We start from the raw sequence: 24,328 nt of genomic DNA on the forward strand, positions 1-24,328 counted from the left end.
AGCTCTATTTAGGTTTTGCAAATATCTTCCTTCTACCAAGAAGGTAGTCATGTCATGCAACCAAGCATTTTGATATTCATTTTCAGCTGGTTGCTCAAGTTTTAATAAAAGTTTAGCCTCCTTAGGTGTCTTGGAAGTATGAAATCTTTTTCTCATATAATCCCTTAACTATTACATGCTTGGTGATATGAATCTCAATGTCATAGTCCATGAATTTGGTGATCCATTTCACTCTTTTTCACTAATAGTCTTGGCTTAAAAGGAAGTCTTTTACACTTAAATGTACAACCAAGAGTTGGATCCTATTATAGGATAACAGATGTCTAAAAATTTTGAGTACCCTTACAATATAAAGGACTTGCCTTTCAACATAGCTATATCTTCTCTCATAGTCCTTAAGCCCTTCACTAAGAAAATCAAAATGTTGCTCCCTATTCTCTTTGTTTAATTGTGTCAATACAACTGATATACTTTATTCTCCTCAAAGAGAATAGAGAATGGAATCCCTATCAAAGTTAAGATTGACAAGAGTGGGAGTTTATGCAATTGATTTCTTGATCTCTTCAAACTTGGTCCTTCCTACCTTGGTCCAATTAAAAATTATATCTTTCTTTAGCATGGATGTAAGAGGCTTAACCATAGTAGTAAGTTAGGGATGAATCTTGTCACAAAATTGATCATCCCTAGAAAAATTTACAATCCCTTCTGGTGACTAGGGAGTGGAAGAGACAAAATTATTTAAACCCTTTTTGAGTCTATGGTGAGGTCATCCTTTGACAAAATGTGTCCCAAGATCTTCCCTTGATTACCATAGAAAATGCACTCACGTAGATTTAGAGATACACCATACTCTCTACATTTGATGAACACTTGTCTTAAATTATCAAAGTGATCAAATGCATGCTTTGAATAGACAATTATATCATCAAGATATATTAGCACAAAATTTTCTAGGATGCCATTAAAAGCAATCACTATTTCCTTTTGGAATGTAGCACATATAATAGTTAGTCCAAATGTAAGTTTACAATACGCATAAGTAACCCACTTAGTAGTGAATGTCATTTTATATTGGTCTGATTCCTGAACCAAAACTTGGCTATAACCTAAAAATCCATCCAAAAAGGAAAACCTCTCTGAGTCACTAACTATGGACAAGATTTTTTCCATAGAATAAAGGGGATGATGATCTAGAAGAGAAGCCTTATTAAGGTCCTTGAAATCTACACATAATCTAATTTCTCCATTCTTTTTTCTAATTGGAACAAGATTGGCTACCCATTAGGAGTGTTTGATAGGAAAAATAATATTAACCTCTATGAATTTGGACAACTCTTTTCTCTTTAAGTGTTCAATCTTTGGGTTGACTGATCTTTTCTTTTTTCTAACAGGCTTTGTGTCATGATTTAATTCTATGGTATGTTGGGATTGTTGGAAATTTATTCGATTCTCCCCTTGAGATTCATGACAAGGGTTTAACCACCTCCTATGTTCTATAACTTGAGTGGTTGTATTAGTAATTGACAAATTAATCTTTTAGTGCAACAACAACCTCACTCTAACAAGTGGTATTAGAGCTTGGTCACAGGTTCAAATCCTCAGACCCTTGGGTAACACTGAGGGGGATATTGTTGGAAATTTATTCAACACTCCCCTCAAGATTTGTAGCAAGGGCCCAACCGCCTCATGTGTACTATAACTTGAGTGGTTGTATTGGGCATTGATAGATCAGTTTTTTTTTTGCAATGATAACCCCACTCTAATAGGGATAAGCTCAAGTCAAAACCCTTGAAATTTTTCATATATACAAGCAATAATTTCATTAAATTCTTAACCTAAAATAATGAAAACTTCCCATTCAATCTTAGAGCATACATTTCCCAAGTTAAGATTCTTTCCATTAGCACTGGTGATAGGCTAGTAGTCTTCCTTCCTTGCAGCCAAGTTCAATCCTTTACTTGTTTCCTAATCACCAAAATTGAATATGCTCTCTAAGGTGACTAAACCTATAGGAAATTTGTTAGAATAAAGCTTCATGATTTGATCTCCATATTGAGTTTGTAGCTTTGATTAATTCTTAGTAGAGAAGTAAGCTTCATTTTGTAAAAAATTAACAATTTGTAAAAATTAAAAACTTTCTGATTTATACCATTATCTAGGCCAATACGCCTTACAACCAGTGTAATATGTTGTTCTTTGTGTCTACAACATGCTCTGGTATGTCACAATGAACACCAATTGGTGCAAATCAATCAACATGTTTGTTCCAATTTCTAGGAACACTTTGAATGTTAAATTCTTGGAAACCCTCAACTAAATCCCAAACTCTATTTTCATATGATTTAAGAAGGTTTTCCCTTTTGACATTCTAATTTTTTATTTGGCTCACAACCAACTCGCTATCCCCAAGTACCTTCAAGAGCCTTATACCTCTTCTTTTTGCAAGTTGGAGAAATTGGATCAAAACTTCATACTCAACCACATTATTAGTGCAATTCAATTGAAGTCTATATGAAAAGTAGTACTTCTCTAAACTGGGAGAAACAAGCATTATGATATAACTTGAATCATTCCTATTCCTTGAGCTATCAAGGAACATATTTGACAACCCATTAAATCTTCTTGTTCTTTCATGAGGTTGGGAATAGGGGCATTCTCTTCAACAATACAATAATTACCAAGAACTATTTCTTTAACCTCTTTTACTAGATCAAATTGGAAAGCATTAGCCCACTCACCTAATAGATAACTAGGAACCTTTATCAAGTGTGTAATATTTTCATGGGTGTTGCATTCCACATCCTCTTCATAGAGTGTGTAATTCATATTTATGGGGCTTGGTGTATATGTGTCGACATGATTAAGGGCCAATGGCTCTGCCTTTACGTAGGCTTTTATTCTAGATATCTAGTCCTAAAGAACATGTAAGACCAATACGATTCAATATAGCCTCCTATTTGTGCAATAAAGTCTCTAGATAGGAATATTAAAAAATGTGTTGAAGCTTGACAAGTGATATGTCTTGTATGAAAGTACACCTAGGATATGTATGTAATGCCAATTTTATATCTTTTAACACTCCCACTATTTGGAAAAAACTACCATCCAACTAAATGAACCATACTTAATACCAAGAAGATCAACTACACACTTTGGCATAACTACTTCTTGCTAGCTCCAAATTCTATCATACAATTGTGAACTAATTTATCTCCTATAATCAAATAGAGATAAAAGAGGGAAGGCTTAGTCTTCTTACTTGTATCATCTTCTCTTATAGGTTTCACAAAGTCTTTTCCCCATCGATGGTAGTTGGTCCATTATGTACTTTAATAGTTTTCAACTCTTGCTATAGTAATTTCCACTAAGATGACACCATGAGAACATCCCACATAGGAACACTAACATTAGTCCTCTTCATTTGATCTAAAACATTAAGACCAGTGTATGTTGGCTTGCTTGGAATCTCAGTAACTACATGGGTTGATATATCAAATGGGATAGCTTGAGGCTCCTTCAGCTTCTTGATGTTCTAAATTTGTTGTAGAACAACAAATTTGTGTTGTATGCTTGCAGCTATGGTATATGGAATGGTCTCTGAACTTGAAACCTTATTTGATGGAGAAGGTGAAGAACTTTCTATATCTCTCCCCTTTCTTCTAGTGTTATGATTATTACATCATTGCTATCATGATTTACACAAAAATAATCCTTTGGCTAGTAATTCATAAAAGACAAGTCTCCTTGTTGCTAGGATTGGAATCTAATAGTAGAGTGATTAGAATCATATTGTTGCTCTACTATTTTCTCTTGTGTGACCAATTCTTTAGAGGACTCTACCATATGGAGTGTACATTTCTCAAATGAAAAGTTGTAAGTAGCACAATATTCTTGTTCTTGAGAAAGATTATTTTGAACAACTAGTGTCCTTACTAGATTTTCATTTGTGTTTGTATGGGAAATATTACCCATGAACCTATTTTGGTTGTATGAAGCTTGATTCTAATTTGGTTTCCTAAAGGATGAAGGATTTTGATAATGGGGTTGATCAGGCATATTACCTTGAGCCAGTTGTTAAAAATGCTTTAGAATGACTATGGGGGGGCGGGTGGGGGGTGAATCAGTTATCAGTTATTCAAGGTCCAAATGTCCTATTCAAACTTTTCACTAAGTATAGTGAGCCCATTCAACTATTCATTCATTCAACATGCAAGCAAAACACATAAGTGATCAACACATAACATAGTGATTTATGTGGAAACTCAGTTTGGGAAAAACCACTAGTAACATGCTACTCAATTTTCACTCTTCTAAAGTGATGTCTTGTGAAAGGCGTGCCTTTTTAAAGGCTTAAAATACACTATCAAATGTGACCCTGTTAGAGGATTTAACCACCCTGTTAGAAGTGGGCCTAGTTAGAGGTCTTTAGAACATTCACTTGGAATGTCACCCTATCAAAGGATTTACAAATGGCTCTTAAACCAACCTAAGTTCATAGGATTTTTAGATCTAATACAAGTGCTAGAGAGTATTAGAAAATCTTGACCTAACTACAACATACAACTTATCTTGTAGATCTCAGATGACTTCTCAACTCATTCCCTGGCCTACTCTACAACTCTTGACAGCTTGTCCTCCTTTCTATATATGCTAGTTTAGTAGTGTAACATGAATACTAACTATTAAATGAAAGCATTAACAATACTAAGCAAGCTAACACTTAAGATAGGACCGAGGGTTATCACCACAAAAGGAAGCAAACCAAGAATGGTCAGCTCCTAATCGCATAACACATGATATGAAAGATTTGTCCCTGATTGAAATATGTATGCTCAAATGTGTAGCTTAAGCTTAGATGGATGGATGGAGTGAAGGAGGCATGATTTCAACAATGGAGTCATGGAGTGAGTTTGCCATTATAATGGTATTTTGGTAGTGTTTGTGCTCTCAAAATAGCATTATGACTTTGCAATGAAGGATGATTGATTTTGTGAAGGGAGGAGGTTCAATTTATAGGCTAAGGGCTTGAGGGATGGATGGTTAAGATGCAAGGAGATATGAAAGCTTATGGAAGGCTAAGATGCACTCAAAGGGGAGTACATGGGTTGTACTTGTTTAGCACCAATCAAGGAGTGACACATGTCATAGGGTCATTGGGTGGAGGAAAGGGCAAGGATGAGTCAACAAAGGAGGCTCAAGGCCTTAAATGTCCCTCATAAGTGCTTGTAAGAGCATTCATTGGGTTTTTAAGAGCATTGAAGGCTTTGTGGTTGGGATAAAGTTTTATGGTTGGGATATTTTAAGGGAGGAGACTTTGGTTTGGCTTAGGAAAGTCTTAAACTTACTTAGGGAATGTGACAAGGTTGGGGGGGGGGATTAGAGGTGATTTAGGATTAGATTAGACTTGTTAGAAATATGCAAGTGGATGGCATTCATGAGGGTGGGTGAGTTAGTGGCTAAGTTTACTTAGTATGGGTGGATGGGGTGGATTAGGCTAAATGGAGGGTTTGGGATAAGTTAAGGGCTATTAGATTTTAGGGCTTTTATTTATTAAAGTGATTTTAATAAATTTGGGATTTGGAATTAGATACGAGAATAGGATTAAATTGATAAATAATGGGTTATTTGATTTATCAATTAGGGCTATAGATGATTAATTAAATTAATCAGCTACGGGATGGCAAAGGATTAATTAAATAAGGATTTAATTAATGATGTCTTTAGAGATAACTAAATAGGATTACCGAAGCAGTATAATCAAATTTAGGTGTGTACACTTTCAACCTTAATCTCTTTGAGTCTCCATACTCAATGTACTAGTGCAATCATCTCTTCATGATCACTCATAGACACAAAGCCTCTTTGCTCTTCCTTCTCCTAGATGTCACCTCCTAGACATCCTTCTAACCACTTTGCAGATTTGGCTCTTCAGTAGCAACAACATCAATAGCTCTTTAATTCTTGGTCTATGAATCCTTAAATAAAAGTCATAGAGTTCTTTTCCCATTTGATTCTTCCATTCTTTAATTTCAATTCACATGGATTAGGTAGGATTCATTGCATCTAACCCATATTTTGTTTCCTCTAAAAACTTCTTGAATAATCCTTTTAGAATTCACCTAAAAATAGTTTACATAGGATTCTGTGCCACTAGCTCATCATCCTTATCCTCAAACTCGTTCACAAAATTCAATGTAACCACTATGTCAACTCAGATTTGGAAAATCTTTGTCATTTGAAATAATGCAATAGCTCGGTACTATTGAAATACTAGTGCTCGGCACATACTGTGTTACTCAGCATCAACTATGTTTTTCCTTATGCTTAGCACCTGAGGATCACTCTACATCAACTAAGAATTTTTTGATGCTCAGAACCTAATCTTCACTTGGCACTTGAAGATTACTTGACACACACTAGAATTTTTTGTTACTTGGCTCCTACTAAGAATTTGCTTGACTTCAACTAACTTGCTCAACACTTACTAAAGATCTTAGTTTAAGCTTTGCATACCACCTTGTTACAACTTCTTCCTCCAATGTTTCTAAGTGTGACCAACCTCTATATCCTTGAGTATGTTATTAATACATCATTTAACCATCATCTTAACTGATCCTTGCATTTCATTACAACATCATAACTCAACCTTTCCCTTAGGTGCTCTTGTTACATCTTATTGATCAAATCCTCTTCATCAATCAACTAAGTGATAGTACATGGATCTTATAAGAAAATATCATTCCTACAAGTAGCAGGTTTGACATTAATGACAAAACAATGATTGAAAATATTCTCTTAACAACAATCTTCCTTCTTTCCAACAATCTCCCTCTTTGATCTTCAACAATGAGATTTTTAATTAGATTTCCAATAATCTCTCTCTTTGGCATTGATGGCAAACCAAACTGGTAAACCATTAGACTAATTATTCATCCACAAGTTAACTAGGTTAGAATAGTATGTCAAATGCCAAAAAGTAATTGTAGCTTGACATCTCCTTCTACTATTCTGATTGCTTCATTTCTGCTTTTCCCTCTCTGTTGTTGTACCCTTGTTCTTTGTCTTTCTCCCTCTGTATTGCTCATCTTCTACTATTCTAATCAAATTTTGTTTATTTCTATAATTTCTCCCTGTATCTTCATTTGATCATTTTTTTCTATTACTCCCTCTTGATCCTTCTCTTTTTGATCAGTTTCAAACATATTCTCCCTCTTTGACAACAATGCCAAAGACATATTAACATCTTAGTATGCAACTGTAGCTTTGCAGGTTAATTTAATTTCTTCCTCTATCACCTTTCTTGTGACTAATTTGGAACTTCATCACTTCAACTTCTTTAGGCATGAATCCCAAAGTAAACATCCTCTGCATCAATCTATAAAATCTTCAACAATCAGCTCATTTGATGCAGGGCATTCATGCTTTAGCTTCAAGGAGCCTTAGCTAGGTGTATCACCCCTAAATTACCTTTAAAATATTCAAAAGCATCTTTAGGTAGTGCTTTTGTGAATATGGTAGAAATTTGTTCCTTTGAGCTAAGATATTCCATCTTCACTTGTTTGCCTTCCACCAATTCTCTTATATAGTGATACTTGATTGCAATATACTTGGTTTTAGCATGCATTATAGGGTTCTTTGATATGTTGATATCACTTGTATTATCACAATAAAGTATCACATGCTTAGTTACCTATTCCTTCATAACTTTAAAAAAATGTTTGATCCATAAAATATTAGTGCAATTTATAGAAGCTGCAACATATTCAACTTCAGCAGTGGATTGTGAGGTGCAACTTTGCTTTTTGCTAGTCCATGTAATCAACTTTTTTCCTAAGAAAAATGCTCCTCCACTAGTGCTTTTTCTATCATCATTGTTACCTCCCCAATCTACATTAGTTTAGGCTCTTAGTTCAAATTTTTCACTCCTCCTGTAGTACAAACCAAAGTCATCAGTTCCTTTTAGATACCTCAGTATTCTCTTCACTGCAATTAAGTGATTTTCTCTTGAATTTCCAAAAATTCTTGCCAATATTCCAACAACTAATGCAATGTCTAGTCTACTATGTACAACATATTATAGCTTTCCAATCATTGACCTATATAATGTCTGATTCACTTTAGTTGACTCATCATTCTTGGATAGCTTATGGCATGTTGCCATTAGTGTGCTAACTAGTTTTGAGTCTTCTAACCCAAATATTTTGAGTACCTCCTTGATGTATTTGGATTGGGTCACAAGTATGCCATGTTTTAGTTGATGTACTTGTAATCCAACAAAGAATTTGGTTTCTCCAAACATTGACATCTCAAATTCATGTTTCATTTGATCAGCAAAACCTTTGCATAAAACATCTTTTCCTCCAAATATTATATCATCAACAAAGATTTCCAAAATCAAAATGTCTTTACCTTTTTCAGCTTTGATGTACAAGTTGTTGTCATCTATTCTCTCAAATCCTATCTTCACTAGATATTTATGCAACCTCTCATACCATGCTCTAGGTGCTTGCTTCAATCCATACAGTGCTTTATGTAGTTTTCAGACCATGTCCTTGTTCTTCTCATTAACAAATCCCTCTAGTTGTTCTATGTAGACATCCTCTTCCAGTATACCATTTAGAAAAGTAGACTTTACATCCATTTGGTAGACTTTGAAACCTTTGTATGTAGCATATGCAAGTAATGTTCTTACTCCTTCCATTCTTGCAATAGGAGAAAATGTCTATTCATAATCCATTCCTTCTTCTTGTGCATAGCATTTTCAAACTACTCTGGCTTTGTTTCTTGTTATTTCTCCATTCTCATAAAGTTTTTTTCTAAACACCCATTTGGTACCAATCACATTCTTATCAGCTAGTCTCGAAAGTAGAGATCATGTTTTGTTCTTCTTAATCTAATCTATCTCTTCTTCCATGGCTTTATACCAGTCATCATCTTGTCATGCTTCTTTCACTATTTTAGGTTCAACCTTGCCCAAAAAACATAATTCATTTCTGAGGCTATTCCTTGTCATTTTTTTGGCATCCTTGTCATGAATGATTTGATCTGCAAGGTAATGTGTTCTCACATAGTTGGCTAATCTTGTTTCAGTCATTCTTTTCATGTTTGATCCTTCGGCTTTAGAATAATTTTGTTTTTCTTCATCTAGCATTCTATTATTCCTCTCATGTGTACTATTTTTAGAATTAGAATGAGAATTTTCTACATTCTACAACTTAGCTTCTGAATGTAAGTCAACATTCATAGGTTGAGACTCGGCAAATACTAAAATTTTTTGTTGATTCCCAACTTGATTTTGAGTATTGTCTTCAACAATCATTCCTTCATATAAGTACACAAAGGATCTATAATCCTCTAATTGCTTGGACTCATCAATTTGGACTTCTACATGCTCATCAAAACTTACTTTTGCACTCTCCACAATCTTGTTAGTGTTAGTATTCAATCACTTGTATGCTTTACTTTTAGTGGAGTATCCAAAGAATATGCCTTCATCACTTTTAGCATCAAACTTTACATTTGTAGTATCTTTAAGAATATAGTATTTACAACCAAATACTTTGAAATGTTTAACATTAGGTGAGTGACCATACCATAATTCAAAAGATGTTGCATTTGTACCTTTTTTTACTTGGACTCTATTCAGTGTGTAGAGTTCAGTACTCACAGCTTCTCTCCAGTACTTTAGTACAACATTTTTCTCTATCATCAAGGTTCTAGCACAGTCAATCACTGACCTATTCCTTCTTTCAGCAATACCATTCTATGATGGAGTTCTTGGTGCTGATGTTTTCCTTTTGATACCTTTGTCATTGCAAAATATTTCAAATTCTCTTCATGTGAACTCACCTCCTCTGTCTAACTTTAGGTATTTTAGGTTCTTTCATGTTTCCTTCTCAAATCTATGCAAGTATCACTTAAACATTTGAAATGCATCAGATTATTTCTTTAAAAACATAGCAGTTATCATCCTGTAATAGTCATCTACAAATAGCTTTATGTATCTATCTCCTAGGTAGCTTTGCACATCTATTGGACCACATAAGTCTGCATGGACTAAATCTAGTACTTCCTTGGAAGTGTATGTTTTTCTTTTGAAACAAGACTTAGTCATCTTCCCTAGTTGACATTATTTGCACATTGTGCTTTTAGGTTTCTTCAACTTGGCCAACCCTCTAACTTTGTTCTTTGTTAGTGAACAGATTGTCCTTTGAAGAAATACACACAAATTTGACCCTGAAAACCCAAGTGAGAGGACAAACTAACACCAACAGTTGGATAGGTTATCATGGATTGATAACCTTCCTCTGAATTTTTATCGGGTACAGCTCCCTGTGCAAGATTTACAATGAATTAAATGTGGGTGCTTTTACCAAAAAGCACGAAAGGATACCAAGCATCTATCTGTAAACACAGAATAGATGCAAAACCTAAGGATTGAAAAGAAAGGAAACAGAATACAACAGATTACACAAAGTTAATTTTTTGTACACTGTATCATGTAACAAGGATAAACTGTGTCTTTCATCTTCTTCAAAATAATTAAAATCAGAGCCTTGTAAGATATTAAGAAATGACAACATAATAAAAGAACAATGACATCAGACTGTAATTTTTAGAGAAAACTGAAAAATGACTCAAAGTTCGAATTCAGTGGAAGGAAAAACACATTAGAATCAAAGTTAAATGCATTTCACCTCTAGCCTCTCTTCCCCAACTTTAAAAATCACAAAGATTCTTTCACACATTACAATCCAACCATCATTTAAACCAAACAGAAATTCTTCTACCATATTACATTGAACATCAAAAAGACTGTAACCCTCTCTCAGCTACCAAGTTCTGAAAAAGAGGCAGAAAATAAAGCCCATGCTTTGCTTTTCTCTATCCCTCAAGAAGATGAAAACTATTCTGTCAAAATTTCCTCCTTCCTTGCCTAAAGCCCAAAGTCTACAGTGTTGGAAGTTGGAAGAATTCAGAACCCTGCTTTTACATTTGGTAAGATGTATTTATCTTTATCTATTACTGGTGGCTGTTCAATTTCTGTTATCTTCCCCTTCATAACTGATTCTTGGTATCTCGCTTTTAACATAACATCATGTTTTTTTAATAGAATTCTTGAGACCCCCATGGCTTCATTCACTTTTCAGTTACTAAAACTGACCCATAACCTTCCATCTTTCGAATTGAGCTTATAATGTTTTATAAGTTTTAAAGTCATGAGTGACTTTAGATTAACCTGTCATTTTAAAGATGTGCAGATGCTCCTTTACACAAATGACATTTCAAATATTTAAGATGGGTAATGACTCACCATTCTTGATTTGATAAATACGTGGAACATAGCTTCCTTCTCATTATCTCTGCACACACATTTGTGGAGGAGAAAAAGTATTACAAATTGAAAGTAACACCAAGGTTACATTTAACCAAATTTGATGAAAACTCGAGCCACATAACTGTATTAACCTCCATCGAAAATGATCTTATGCTGTGAAGGGGGGGGACACCTGTGGCTTCTAATACCTTTACATCGGGATCAGGCATATTGAGACATCATTGCACAAAATGCTAAGATCATGACTCTTCACCCACGAGCATTACAAACCTTCATAGTTGTGTTTGAGTTTGGGCCGACGCTAATGTTTTTAATGATGAAAACTATTGTCTTCATCGTGTTCCTATGAAATGGCCTATGTGCACATTTTGTTGCTATCTTTCAAATAGCTTGAGTGGCAATGCACTTAAGCATAGCGGGAGATCGACCATCATGGGTGTGGCAAATCACCATCCATACTTCTTTGTAGATGTTTTTATTAACCTCTTTGTAGTCGGGATCTTGCACGGTGGACTATGAGTTTGTTGCCACCAACAAGGAAGTCACAGACTATGCTTTGCTATAACAAACTTTTGGCCCTTATTCATCTGCACATGTTGGTTAAATAACCCCAATATACCCGCATGATTCTGCTCTTTATATACTTGAACTCATCCAATATTCATCCACGTAACTCCTTCTCAGATTCTATATTCTGTTATTGATATGCAATATCTTAATGTGTTTATCTCATGGGCATCGTCCTCTGTGTTTAACTGTAGAAATATTAATGAAGCATATGAAATGTTGCTATGGATATTGAGGTTGCATGAAATATGATCTCCTTACATTAGCATCCAAAATGTCAATATGTGACTCTTAAGAATCAATTCTCATGCATCTTGTGCTAAGAGGACACTTTTAGGATTGAATCGATCTGACTCAAAAATGAGAAGAAAGTACCTTCTTTTGGTTGAATTTGATCTTTGAGCTTGAACACTGAACCTTAAAATAAAGACACTTTGAAGATTTTCCATGGTGGTATTTTGTTCTTTAACCAAGGTGCATGTCCAAATTACAACCTCTGAACTTCTGCACTGACTCTGAATCATAAACTAAGGCTGGACTTCAAACTTTCCTGAATTGACAAAACTACATTTCGAACCCAAAATTTGAACTTCACTTGTATTGAACTTGCAGTTGAACTAGTGAACTATCAAACCAGTTTGAACTACTAAAACAGTTCGAACCACTGCATCTGAACTTCATCTTAATCTACACCCTTGCATTTTCTTGACATCGTGGGACTAACAAACTGAACCTGGTGAATGCATTGAGATAGAATTCTAAACTTTTCTAACCATTCTACATTTTTGAACTAAAATGTTTTGAACTATCGAACTACTTTGAACTACTTTGAACTTCAGTTCGAAGTGGTTCAAAAAGGTTCAACCTCTGAAACTAAAAGTTTTAAAACAAAGACCACCATGGGTACTAACATTCTTCCTACTAATGTTGATAAAATTATCAAAGTTAACATGACACATCCTTTTATGCCACAATCACACATCATCAAATCTAACAACAAGACATGTTGCATCCTCCATATCTAGGTAAAAAAAATTACTCCTAGTTTGTTCACCTTTTCTTATTAGCTTTCCATCAGTGCCATAGATCTTAGCAGTTTTGTTTCCAAATTCAACTTTGCAACCTACATTGCCTAACTGTGATACACCTAACAAGTTGTAATTCAACCCTTCAACATAGTATCCATTATCAAATGGAATTTTCTTTGTGATTTTAATAGAGCCTTTTCCTTTAATTTGACATGGAGCATCATTACCAAATCTAACACTATTCCCATCATATTGAGTAAAGGTAATGAACTTACTTTTATCTCATGTCATGTCATGTGAGCATCCACTATCTATGATGCACTTGTCATTCTTGTTCACATAGGTAACCAATGCTATTGCTTCATCTTCTTCTTTATGTAATTCATCTTTCATGGCTACATAGACTACTTCATCATCATTCTCATTAGAATCATTTTCAACAATGTAGCATCTTTTGCCTTTATCCTTGTAGTCTTTTCCATCATCTTCTCTCTTATTCCTGTACTCATTTCCTTATTTTTGGTTCTTCTTTTGTGTACATGTAGCAGCAATATGACCTACTTCATTGCAATTGAAACATATGATAGGAAGCTTATCTTTGAATTTACCTTTGCCTCTATGGAATCTCCTAGCCAGTAATGCTTCTAATTGTTCCACATCTTCCTCATCTGTGCTGCTATCACTAGATGCATGTTTTCCTTTTCTTCTCTTCTTGCCTGATGTTTCCCCCTTAGTGTATTTTATTGTCATCTTGGCCTTAAAAGTAGATTCAGGGTTCTTAGGTCTATAGTTGTCAAAATTGGACAATTCAAATGCAATAAGTCTTCCCACTATTCCTTCAAAGGTTACTGTGTTTTCCTGTACACACCTTAACTCTTGGATGGCTAAAACTCTAATAGCATAGATAGAGAGCAGAGTTCTTAAGTATTTGCTGATTGTAGTTTCTTCTTCCAATTGACCACCTAGACTTCTTATTGCACTTACCATTTCTTTCATTCTTGCAACATGCTTAGCAACATTTTTGCCTTCCTCTATTTTCATATCATCAAACTTTCCTCTTAGACTTTCTCTCTTTGCTCTCTGGACATTTTGATCTCCTCCATAGATTTTTGATAAGGTTTTCCACATCTTGAATGTAGTGTCATAGTCTTTGATGTCATCATATTCTACATAATTAAGTGCAAAGACAATCTCCAACATTGCTTGATTGTGCTCCTTTTTTTAATTCAAATCATTTGTAGTAAGAGGTCCTACTAGATTTACAAGCTCTATTCCAATTGAGGTTTGTGCATAGTCACCTATTGACCTAAGGTACAATTTCATCAGACTTTGTCATGTAGCAAAGTTATCTTTGTTGAGCTTGGGAACTACTCTCTTGGACATCTTGATCTTCTTGCTTCTAGTACCTTGACACTAAATCAGTGGATGGATCTGATACCAATTGTTAGAAATGCTTTAGAATAACTAATAGGGGGGCTGAATTAGTTATTCAAGGTCCAAATTTCCTATTCAAACTTTTTACTAAGCATAGTGAGCCCATTCTATTGGAAATATTCAACATATGATAAGTTACTAAGAGGGGAGGGGTGAATTAGTAACTTTAAATCTTAATTTTGAATTTACCATATATCCATCTAGGTTACTGCATACATTAGTACTAAAAGATAGAAAATTCGTCACACAAAAGAACAGAATGATTTGGTGACCCTAAAACTTTCCAAATAGAAGATACCCACAAAACTTCACTACTTCAGCATAAAGTTGGCCTATTAAGGCTTACATTGACCACTTCTAGTGATCTACCCTATTAGGAGCATAAAGGACTATTAAGTCCACCTTTTTAGAGGATTTACAAACATAAAATAAAGTGCGCACTTGGTTAAGTGATTTATACAAAGACTGTTAAGTCTACCTTGTTAAAAGATTTAAAAAACTGATTCACTTGTTAAGATGAAGCAGTTGATCTACTTACAACTAATTGTTGATAAGATCCTTTATGCATTGATCACCTTATGTGATGGATCTAACCTTTTTGCTTCTATAATGACCTTGTTGTATTCCTTGAACTACTACTGATAATCCTTCACAAGCACTTCTCAAAATTACTTCACATTGCTTTTCTATTGCTTCATGCATATAATATCTTACAATACACATTACATATATACCTTTCAAATTTACAAAATTGTAAGTTCGGCCAAAATACAAGTGAATGAATACATTACAAAGTCAGCCCAATAGTAAATAACTCAGGTTCATTGAACTGACTCAGTGACCTTCTGATACACGACATCCAGTACATTATCATGCACTTGGTAGAAGTGAAGGCTCGGTCCATACTAATCACTCAATGTAGTTTTGAACTGGATGACCACAAGTGACTTGGTAGATGTAGTGTCAATCAGTAGATATTGCACACTAAGTTTACTTTGCTTTACTTAGTAAATACTACTTCTTCCAACTCTTAGTTTACACTGAATCTTCATGACACAAACTTACTACTCGGTAGAGACTATGAAACTTGATAGAAACTATTGATCTTCACATTGCCTAAGTTCACTCAGTAACCACTATCTACTCGATGTAAACTACTGAACTTTTCAAAGCTTGGTTAACATTGGAATGCTTGGTGAGTGTAGAGAACTAAGTATTGAGCTTGGTAGCTATACTAATATGGATAAGTGTTGTCACTAATGGAAATAACAACTTAATTCCAACACATTCAACTATTCATTCATCCAAGCTTTAACTTTACTAATTAGAAAGTTACTGTAAATCAACATGTAAGCATAACACATAACAGATCAACACATAACATAGTGATTTATGTGAAAACCCAATTTGAGAAAAACCACAAATAACATGCTACTCAATTCTCACTCTTCTGAAGTGATGCCATGTGAAAGGCCTACTCTGTTAAAGGCTTACAACACATTGTTAAATGTGACCTTGTTAGAGGATTTAACCACCCTATTAGAAGTGGGCCTAGTTAGAGGACTTTAGAACATTCACTTGGAATACCACCCTGTTAAAGGATCTACAAATGGCTATTAAACCTAACTAAATTCATAGGATTTTCAGATCTAATAAAATTGCTAGAGAGTATTAGAAAATCTTTGATATGACTACAACATACAACTTAGCTTGCAGATCTCAGATCACTTCTCAATTCATACCCTTACCTGTCCTTCAATCTCTACAATTCTGACAGCTTCCTTTCCTTTCAAGCTTAGTCTCCTTGAGTCACTATGCTCAATGTACCAATGCAATCACCTCTTCATGACCACTTGTAGAAGCATAGCCTATATTCTCTTCCTTCTCCTAAATGTCACCTCCTTCACACCCTTCCAACCACTTTGTAGATTTGGCTCTTCAGCAGCAACAATATCAACAGCTCTTTGCTTCTTGGTCTATGACTCCTTAAGTAGAAGTCTTGGAGTTCCTTTTGCTGCTTGATTCTTCCATTCTTTAATTTCAATTTGTATGAATTATGTAGAATTCATTGCATCTAACCCATATTTTGTTTCCTCTAGAAACTTCTTGAATAATCCTTTAGAATTCACACAAAAATGGTTTACTTAGGATATAAGCATCTTAGTATGCAAGTGTATCTTTTACAATTTCATTCAATGTCTCCCTCTATCACCTTTCTTGTGACTAATTTGGAACTTCAGCACTTCACCTACTTTAGGAATGAATCCTAAAGTAAACATCTTCTGCATAGATATGTGAAATCTTTATTAATCAACTTGTTTGATGCAGGGCATACTTGCTTGTTCTTCAAGTAGCCTTAGCTAGGGGTATCACCCCTAACTTACCTCTAAGGTATTCAAGACAATCTTTAGGTAGTGCTTTTGTGAAGATGTCAGCAATTTGTTCCTTTGAGCTAACATATTCCATTTTCACTTGTTTGTCTTCCACCAAATCTCTTACATAGTGATACTTGATTGCAATGTGCTTGGTTTTAGCGTGCATTATAGGGTTCTTTGATATGTTAATAACACTTGTATTATAACAATAAAGTATCACAGGCTTAGTTACTTCTTCCTTCATACCTTGCAACAAATGTTTGATCCATACAATATTGGTGCAATTTATAGTAGTTGCAACATATTCAACTTCAGCAATGGACTATAAGGTGTAGCTTTTCTTTTTGCTGGTCCATGTAATCAACCTTTTTCCTAAGAAAAGTTCTCCTCCACTAGTTCTTTTTCTATCATCAATGTTACATCCCCAATTTGCATCAAAGTAGGATCTTAGTTCAAATTTCTCGCTCCTTTTGTAGTAAAAACCAAAGTCATCTATTCCTTTTAGGCATCTTAGTATTCTCTTTACTGCCATTAAGTGATTTTCTCTTAGATTTGCAGAAAATCTTGCCACTATTCCAATAGCTAATGCAATATCTGGTCTACTATGTACAACATATTGCATCTTTCCAATCATTGACCTATACAATGTCTGATTTACTTCAGTAGACTCGTCATTCTTGGATAGATTATGGCATGTTACCATTGGTGTGCTGACTAGTTTTGAGTCTTCTAACCCAAATGTTTTGAGTACCTCCTTGACATGTATTTGGATTGGGTCACAAATATGCCATGTTTCATTTGATGTACTTGTAATCCAACAAAGAATTTGATTTCTCCAAACATTGACATCTCAAATTCATATTTCATTTGATCAGCAAAATCTTTGCATAGAAAATCTTTTCCTCCAAATATTATATCATCAACAAAGATTTATGAAATCAAAATCTCTTTACCTTTTTCAGCTTTGATGTACAAGTTGTTGTTTTCATCTATTCTCTCAAATCCTATCTTCACAGGATATTTTTGTTGTCTCTCATACCATGCTCTAGGTCCTTGCTTTAATCCATAAAGTGCTTTGTGAAGTTTGCAGACCATGTCCTTGTTCTTCTCATTCACAAATCCCTCTAGTTGTTCTATGTAAACTTTCTCTTCTAGTATACCATTGAGAAAGACAAACTTTATATCCATTTGGTACACTTTGAAACCTTTATATGTGGCATATGCAAGTAATGTTCTTACTCCTTCCATTCTTGCAACAGGGGAAAATGTCTCCCCATAATCCAGTCCTTCTTCTTGTGCATAGCCTTTGCAAACTAGTCTGGCTTTGTTTCTTGTTATTTCTCCATTCTCATCAAGTTTGTTTCTAAACACCCATTTGGTACTAATCACATTCTTATTAGCTGGTCTTGGAACTAGAGATCATGTTTTGTTCTTCTCAATCTGATCTATCTCTTCTTCCATGGCTTTATAATAGTCATCATCGCATAGTGCATAATTCACTATTTTAGGTTCAACCTTGCTTAATAGACATGATTTTTTCCTTAGCCTATTCCTTGCCATTGGTTTGGTATCCTTGTCACCAATGATTTGATCTATAGAGTGATGTCTTCTCACATACTTAGCCAATCTTGGTTTAGTCCTTCTTTCCATGTTTGATCCTTCAGTTTTAGAAACATTTAGTTCTTCTTCATCTAGCATTCCATCATTCGTCTCATGTGTACTATTTTAGAATCAAAATGTGCATTTTCTACATTCTTCAGCTCAACTTTTGAATGTAACTCAACATTCACAGGTTGAGACTCGACAGATACTAAAATTTGTTGCTAATTCCCATTTTGATTTGCAGCATTGTCTTCAACAATCATTCCCTCATAGAACTACACAAAGGGTCTATAATCCTCTGATTGCTTGGACTCATTAATTTGGACTTCTTCATGGTCATCAAAACTTACATTTGCACTTTCCATAATCTTGTTAGTGTTAGTATTCAAACACTTGTATGCTTTACTTTTAGTAGAGTATCCAAGGAATATGCCTTCATTACTTTTTGCATCAAACTTTCCTTTTCTAGTATATTTAAAAATATATAATTTATAACCAAATACTTTTAAATGTTTAACATTAGGTGAGTGACCATACAAAAATTCAAAGGGTGTTGCATTTGTACCTTTCTTGACTTGGACTCTATTCAGTGTGTAGACTACAATACTTGTAGCTTCTCTCTAGTACTTTAATGCAACATTTTTCTCCATCATCAAAGTTGTAGCATAGTCACTCACTAACCTATTCCTTCTTTCAGCAATACCATTGTATGGTGGAGTTATTCATGCTGATGTTTTCCTTTTGATACCTTTGTCATTACAGAATATTTCAAATTCTTTTGATATGAACTCACCTCCTCTGTCTGACCTTAGGCATTTTAGGTACTTTTCTATTTCCTTCTCAACTCTAGCTAAACAACATTTAAATATTTGAAATCCATCAGAATTTTTCTTTAAAAACATGGAAGTTATCATCCTATAATAGTCATCCACAAATAACATTATGTATTTGTCTCCTAGGTAGCTTTGCACTTCTATTCGACAACATAAGTTTGTATGGACTAACTCTAGTACTTCCTTGGAAGTGTATGTTTTACTTTTGAAACTAGACTTAGTCATCTTCCCTAGTTGACATTTTTTGCACATTGTTTTTTCAGGTTTCTTCAACTTAGGCAACCCTCTGACTTTGTTCTTCTTGCTAATGTTGATCAGATTATCAAAGTTAACATGACACAACCTTTTATGCCACAACCACACATCATCAAATCTAACAACAAGACATGTTGCATCCTCCATATCTAGGTAAAACAGATTAATCCTAGTTTGTTCACCTTTTCCTATCAACTTTCCATTAGTGCCATAGATCTTAGCAGTTTTGTTTCCAAATTCAACTTTGCAACCAACATTGCCTAACTATGATACACTTAAAAAGTTGTAATTCAACCCTTCAACATAGTATGCATTATCACATGAAATTTTCTCTATGAGCTTAATAGAGCCTTTTCCTTTAATTTGACATGGAGCATCATTACCAAATCTAACACTATTCCCATCATATTGAGTAAAGGTAATGAACTTACTTTTATCTCCTGTCATGTGATGTGAGCATCCACTGTCTATGATCCACTTGTCATTCTTGTTCACACAGGTAACCAATGTTGTTTCTTCATCTTATTCTTTATCTTATTCATCCTTCATGGTTACATAGACTACTTCATCATCATTGTCATTAGAATCTTCTTCAACAATGTAGCATCCTTTTCCGTTTTCCTTCTAGTGTTCGCTATCATCTTCTCTCTTGTTCTTGTACTTGTTTCCTTTTTTTTAGTTCTTCTGTGTACATCTTGTAGCAATATGACCTACTTCATTGCAATTGAAACATATGATAAGGATCCTACCTTTGAATTTTCCTTTGTCTCTATGCAATCTCCTAGCCAGTATTGCTTCTAACTGTTCCACATCTTCCTCATCTACACTGCTATCACTGGATGAATGTTTTTCTTTTCTTCTCTTCTTGATTGATGTTTCCTCCTCAGTGTCTTTTATTGTCATCTTGCCCTTGAAAGAAGATTCAAGGTTCTCAGGTTTGTAGTTGTCAAAATTGGACAATTCAAATGTAGTAAGTCTTCCCACTATTCCTTCAAAGGTTAGTGTGTTTCCTTGTACACACCTTAACTCTTGGATGGCTGAAGCTCTAATAGCATAGATAGGGAGAAAATTTCTTAAGTATTTGCTGATTGCAATTTCTTCTTCCAATTGACCACCTAGACTTCTTATTACACTTACCACTTCTTTCATTCTTATAGCATATTGGACAGCATTTTTATGTTCCTCCATTTTCATGTCATCAAACTTTCCTCTTAGACTTTCTCTCTTTCCCCTTTGGACATTTTGATGTCTTCCTTAGATTTTTGATAAGTTTTTCCAAATTTTGAATGCAGTGTCACAGTCTTTGATGTCATCATATTCTACATAGTTAAGTGTAGATGTAGTCTCCAACATTGCTTGATTGTGCTCCTTTTTATTCAAATCATCTATAGTAAGAGATTCTAGTAGATTCACATGCTCTGTTCCAATTGAGGTTTGTGCATAGTCACCTATTGATCCAAGGTGAAATTTCATTAGACTCTACCATGTAGCAAATTTGTCTTTTTTGAGCTTGGAAACTTCTCTCTTGTACATCTTGATCTTCCTGCTTCTAGTACCTTGACACTAAATCAGTAGAGGCTCTGATACTGATTGTTAGAAATACTTTAGAATAACTAAGGAAGCAGGGGGGGGAGGCTAAATCATTTATTCAAGGTCCAAATGTCCTATTCAAACTTTTCACTAAGTATGGTGAGCCCAGTCAACTATTCATTCATCCAAGCCTTAACTTTACTAATCAACAAGTTACTGTAAATCAACATGCAAGCATAAACATAAGAGATCAACACATAACACAGTAATTTACATGGAAACCCAATTTGGAAAAGACCACCAATAGCATGTTACTCAATTCTCACTCTTCTAAAGTGATGCCCTTTGAAAGGCTTACCGTATAAAAGTCTTACAACACATTGTCAAATGTGACCTTCTTAGAGGATTTAACCACCCTGTTAGAAGTGGGCCTAGTTAGAGGACTTTAGAACATTCACTTGGAATGCCTCCCTATTAAAGGATTTACAAATGGCTATTAAACCAACCTAAGTCCATAGGAATTTTAGATCTAATACAATTTCTAGAGAGTATTAGAAAATCTTGACCTAACTACAACATACAACTTATCTTGTAGATCTCAGCTCATACCCTTGCCTGGCCTTCAATCTCTGCAACTCTTGACAGCTTGCCCTCTTTTCAAGCTTAGTCTCCTTGAGTCTCCATGCTCAATGTACTAGTGAAATGATATCTTCATGACCACCCATAGAAGTAGAGCCTCTGTGCTCTTCTTTCTCCTAGATGTCACCTCCTTGACACCCTTCTAACCACTTTGCAGATTTTGCTCTTTAGTAGCAATAGTATCAACAACTCTTTGCTTCTTGTTCTATGACTCCTTAAATAGAAGTCTTGGATTTCTTTTACCACTTGATTCTTCCATTCTTTAATTTCAATTCGTATGAATTAGGTAGGATTCATTGCATCTAACCCATATTTTGTTTCCTCTAGAAACTTCTTGAATAATCCTTTTAGAATTCACCTAGAAATGGTTTACATAAGATTCTATGCCACCAGCTCATCATCCTTATCCTCCAACTCATTCACAAAATTCAATGTAACCACTATGTTGGCTCGGATTTGGTAAATCTTTATCATTTGAAATAATGTAGCAGCTTGACACTATTGAAATACTAGTGCTCAGCACATACTGTGTTACTCGGCATCAACTGTGTTTTTCCTAATGCTTGGCACCTGAAGATCACTCAGCATCAACTAAGAATTTTTTTATGCTTGGCACCTGATCTTCACTTGGCACTTGAAGATTACTTGGCTCACACTAGAATTTTCTATTACTCAGCTCCTACTAAGAATTTTCTTGGCTTCAACTAACTTTATTGGCACTTACTAAAGATCTTAGTTTAAGCTTTGCATACCACCTTGTTACAACTTCTTCCTCCAATGTTTCTAAGTGTGACCAACCTTTATATCCTTGAGTATGTTATTAATACATCATTTAACCATTATATTAACTAATCCTTGCACTTCATTACAACATCATAAGTGAACCTTTCCCTTTAGTGCTCTTGTTATATCTTGTTGATCAAATCCTCTTCATCAATCAACTAAGTGACAGTACTTGGATCTTACAAGAAAATATCATTCCTACAAGTACCAGGTTTGACATCAATGGAAAAACAATGATTGAAAACATTCTCTTAACAACAATCTCCCTCTTTGATCTTCAACAATGAGCTTTTCAATCAAATTTCCAACACCAGTTGTCCCTCGAAAGTTGCCAATTTATTGTTCATTTTTCACACAACTCTAGTATGATCTTGCAATCTCTTTTCTATATCAGAACTATGATCATGGAAATTTTTATCTACATTTTTGCATCATAGCTTGCATCATGGCCTCAAGTTTATCTATCTAATTAGAAGATGTAGACGTTTAAGGAATAGAAACAAGAGATTAGCTTGCAGCCATAGTAGAATTAGCTTGTAGGTTGATGTGTAGGGATGTTAGGGAAGAGTGGCATTGGAGGTCTTGGAGCTATTTTTCCTCCTTGAATTAAAGTGTATTATGCCCTTATAGAAATATCATATGCAATAGGCAAAGTATGTGCACCCAATATTTGTAATGTAGTATCAATGCCACTACTAAAAGATCTAACAGAATGGAAGAAAGCATTACTAGGGGAAGGCTTCACTACAATAGCTATTTTGTCCCATGTATTTTGAAATCTATAGTCCAAATATTTCATAAACTCATAGGGTTCTCTTTTAATTGTAGTTAGCTTCTCTAAGAAGGACAGATGATCACTTTTATCTTCAAAGTGCTTGCAAAATATTTCTTCTAACTCATCTCGGTTATGGATAGAGTTGTGTGGTAATCCTCTATATCATTGGAAGGCCTTTCCTTTCAATGATGAAGGTAAAAATCTAATAGCAACATCATCCTTTGTAATACCATGTATATTATAAATATTTGAAACTTCACGAATATTTTCTATCAGGGAAATAGAAAATTCACTAGTAAAATTTCGTAAACTCTTAAGAAAAACCAATGGTATATCATGTTTTTGAGCTGAAAAAAGAGGACTTCCATCATTAAAGCTATCAAAAACCAAGTGTCTAGGGAGAGCCATGCAAATTAATCATCTATTAAAATGGAAATATGGTGCTCTAGGTTCTAATCTATCAATTGGAGTAGAAAGGGATCTAGATGGTATATGTTTTTCTTCTAAAATCCTTACTAGTGATGGAGAAAGTCTATTTCTTTTTCTTCTATTCAATTTGAAAGTGAAAACTAGGTAAACTAGAAACTACAGCTACAAGATGTCCTTGTTTGAACCCTTGGCATGAATTGTGGTTAATCTAGTTTGGAAACCAAAATGTAGAGATGGAGTTGCCAAGTGCTTGACAATGAGCCTCTTCAAGGTTATAATAATGAGAGAAACACTATCCTTTTAGTATAGAGCTTGAAGTCCTTTAATGGACACCAAAAAACTAGTAGACTTCTTAGTGAGATTAAATGTGGTTCCACCGGGCATTCCAAATGCTCTTGACATCAAATTCCACACCCTTGCTTGAGGTGTGACCCTTAAACGAACTTGTGTAAAATGGAAACAATTTCCAAGTGTGGGACTCAAAATAAGAGATTGATTCTCTAGAGAAGGTTTACTTCCTTATTATCATGATGTACCTAAACTACAACCCTTGAGGAAAAATGGAGGACTGCATAAAAGTAAACTGTTGAAAGGGAAATGGAGGTGATGCACTAGATAAAATTTTGATCTACTCTTTCCAATCATTTTTACTACTAAACTCACAAACTATACTACTTCATGAAGCTTATTAACTTTAGCATAAGATGAAAGTCAAAAAATAATATAATCAAGAAAGGAAC

This window comes from Cupressus sempervirens, chromosome 2 (genome assembly GCF_028749045.1).
Source record: "Cupressus sempervirens isolate cs-2001-9-10 chromosome 2, ASM2874904v1, whole genome shotgun sequence".
Lineage (NCBI taxonomy): Eukaryota > Viridiplantae > Streptophyta > Pinopsida > Cupressales > Cupressaceae > Cupressus > Cupressus sempervirens.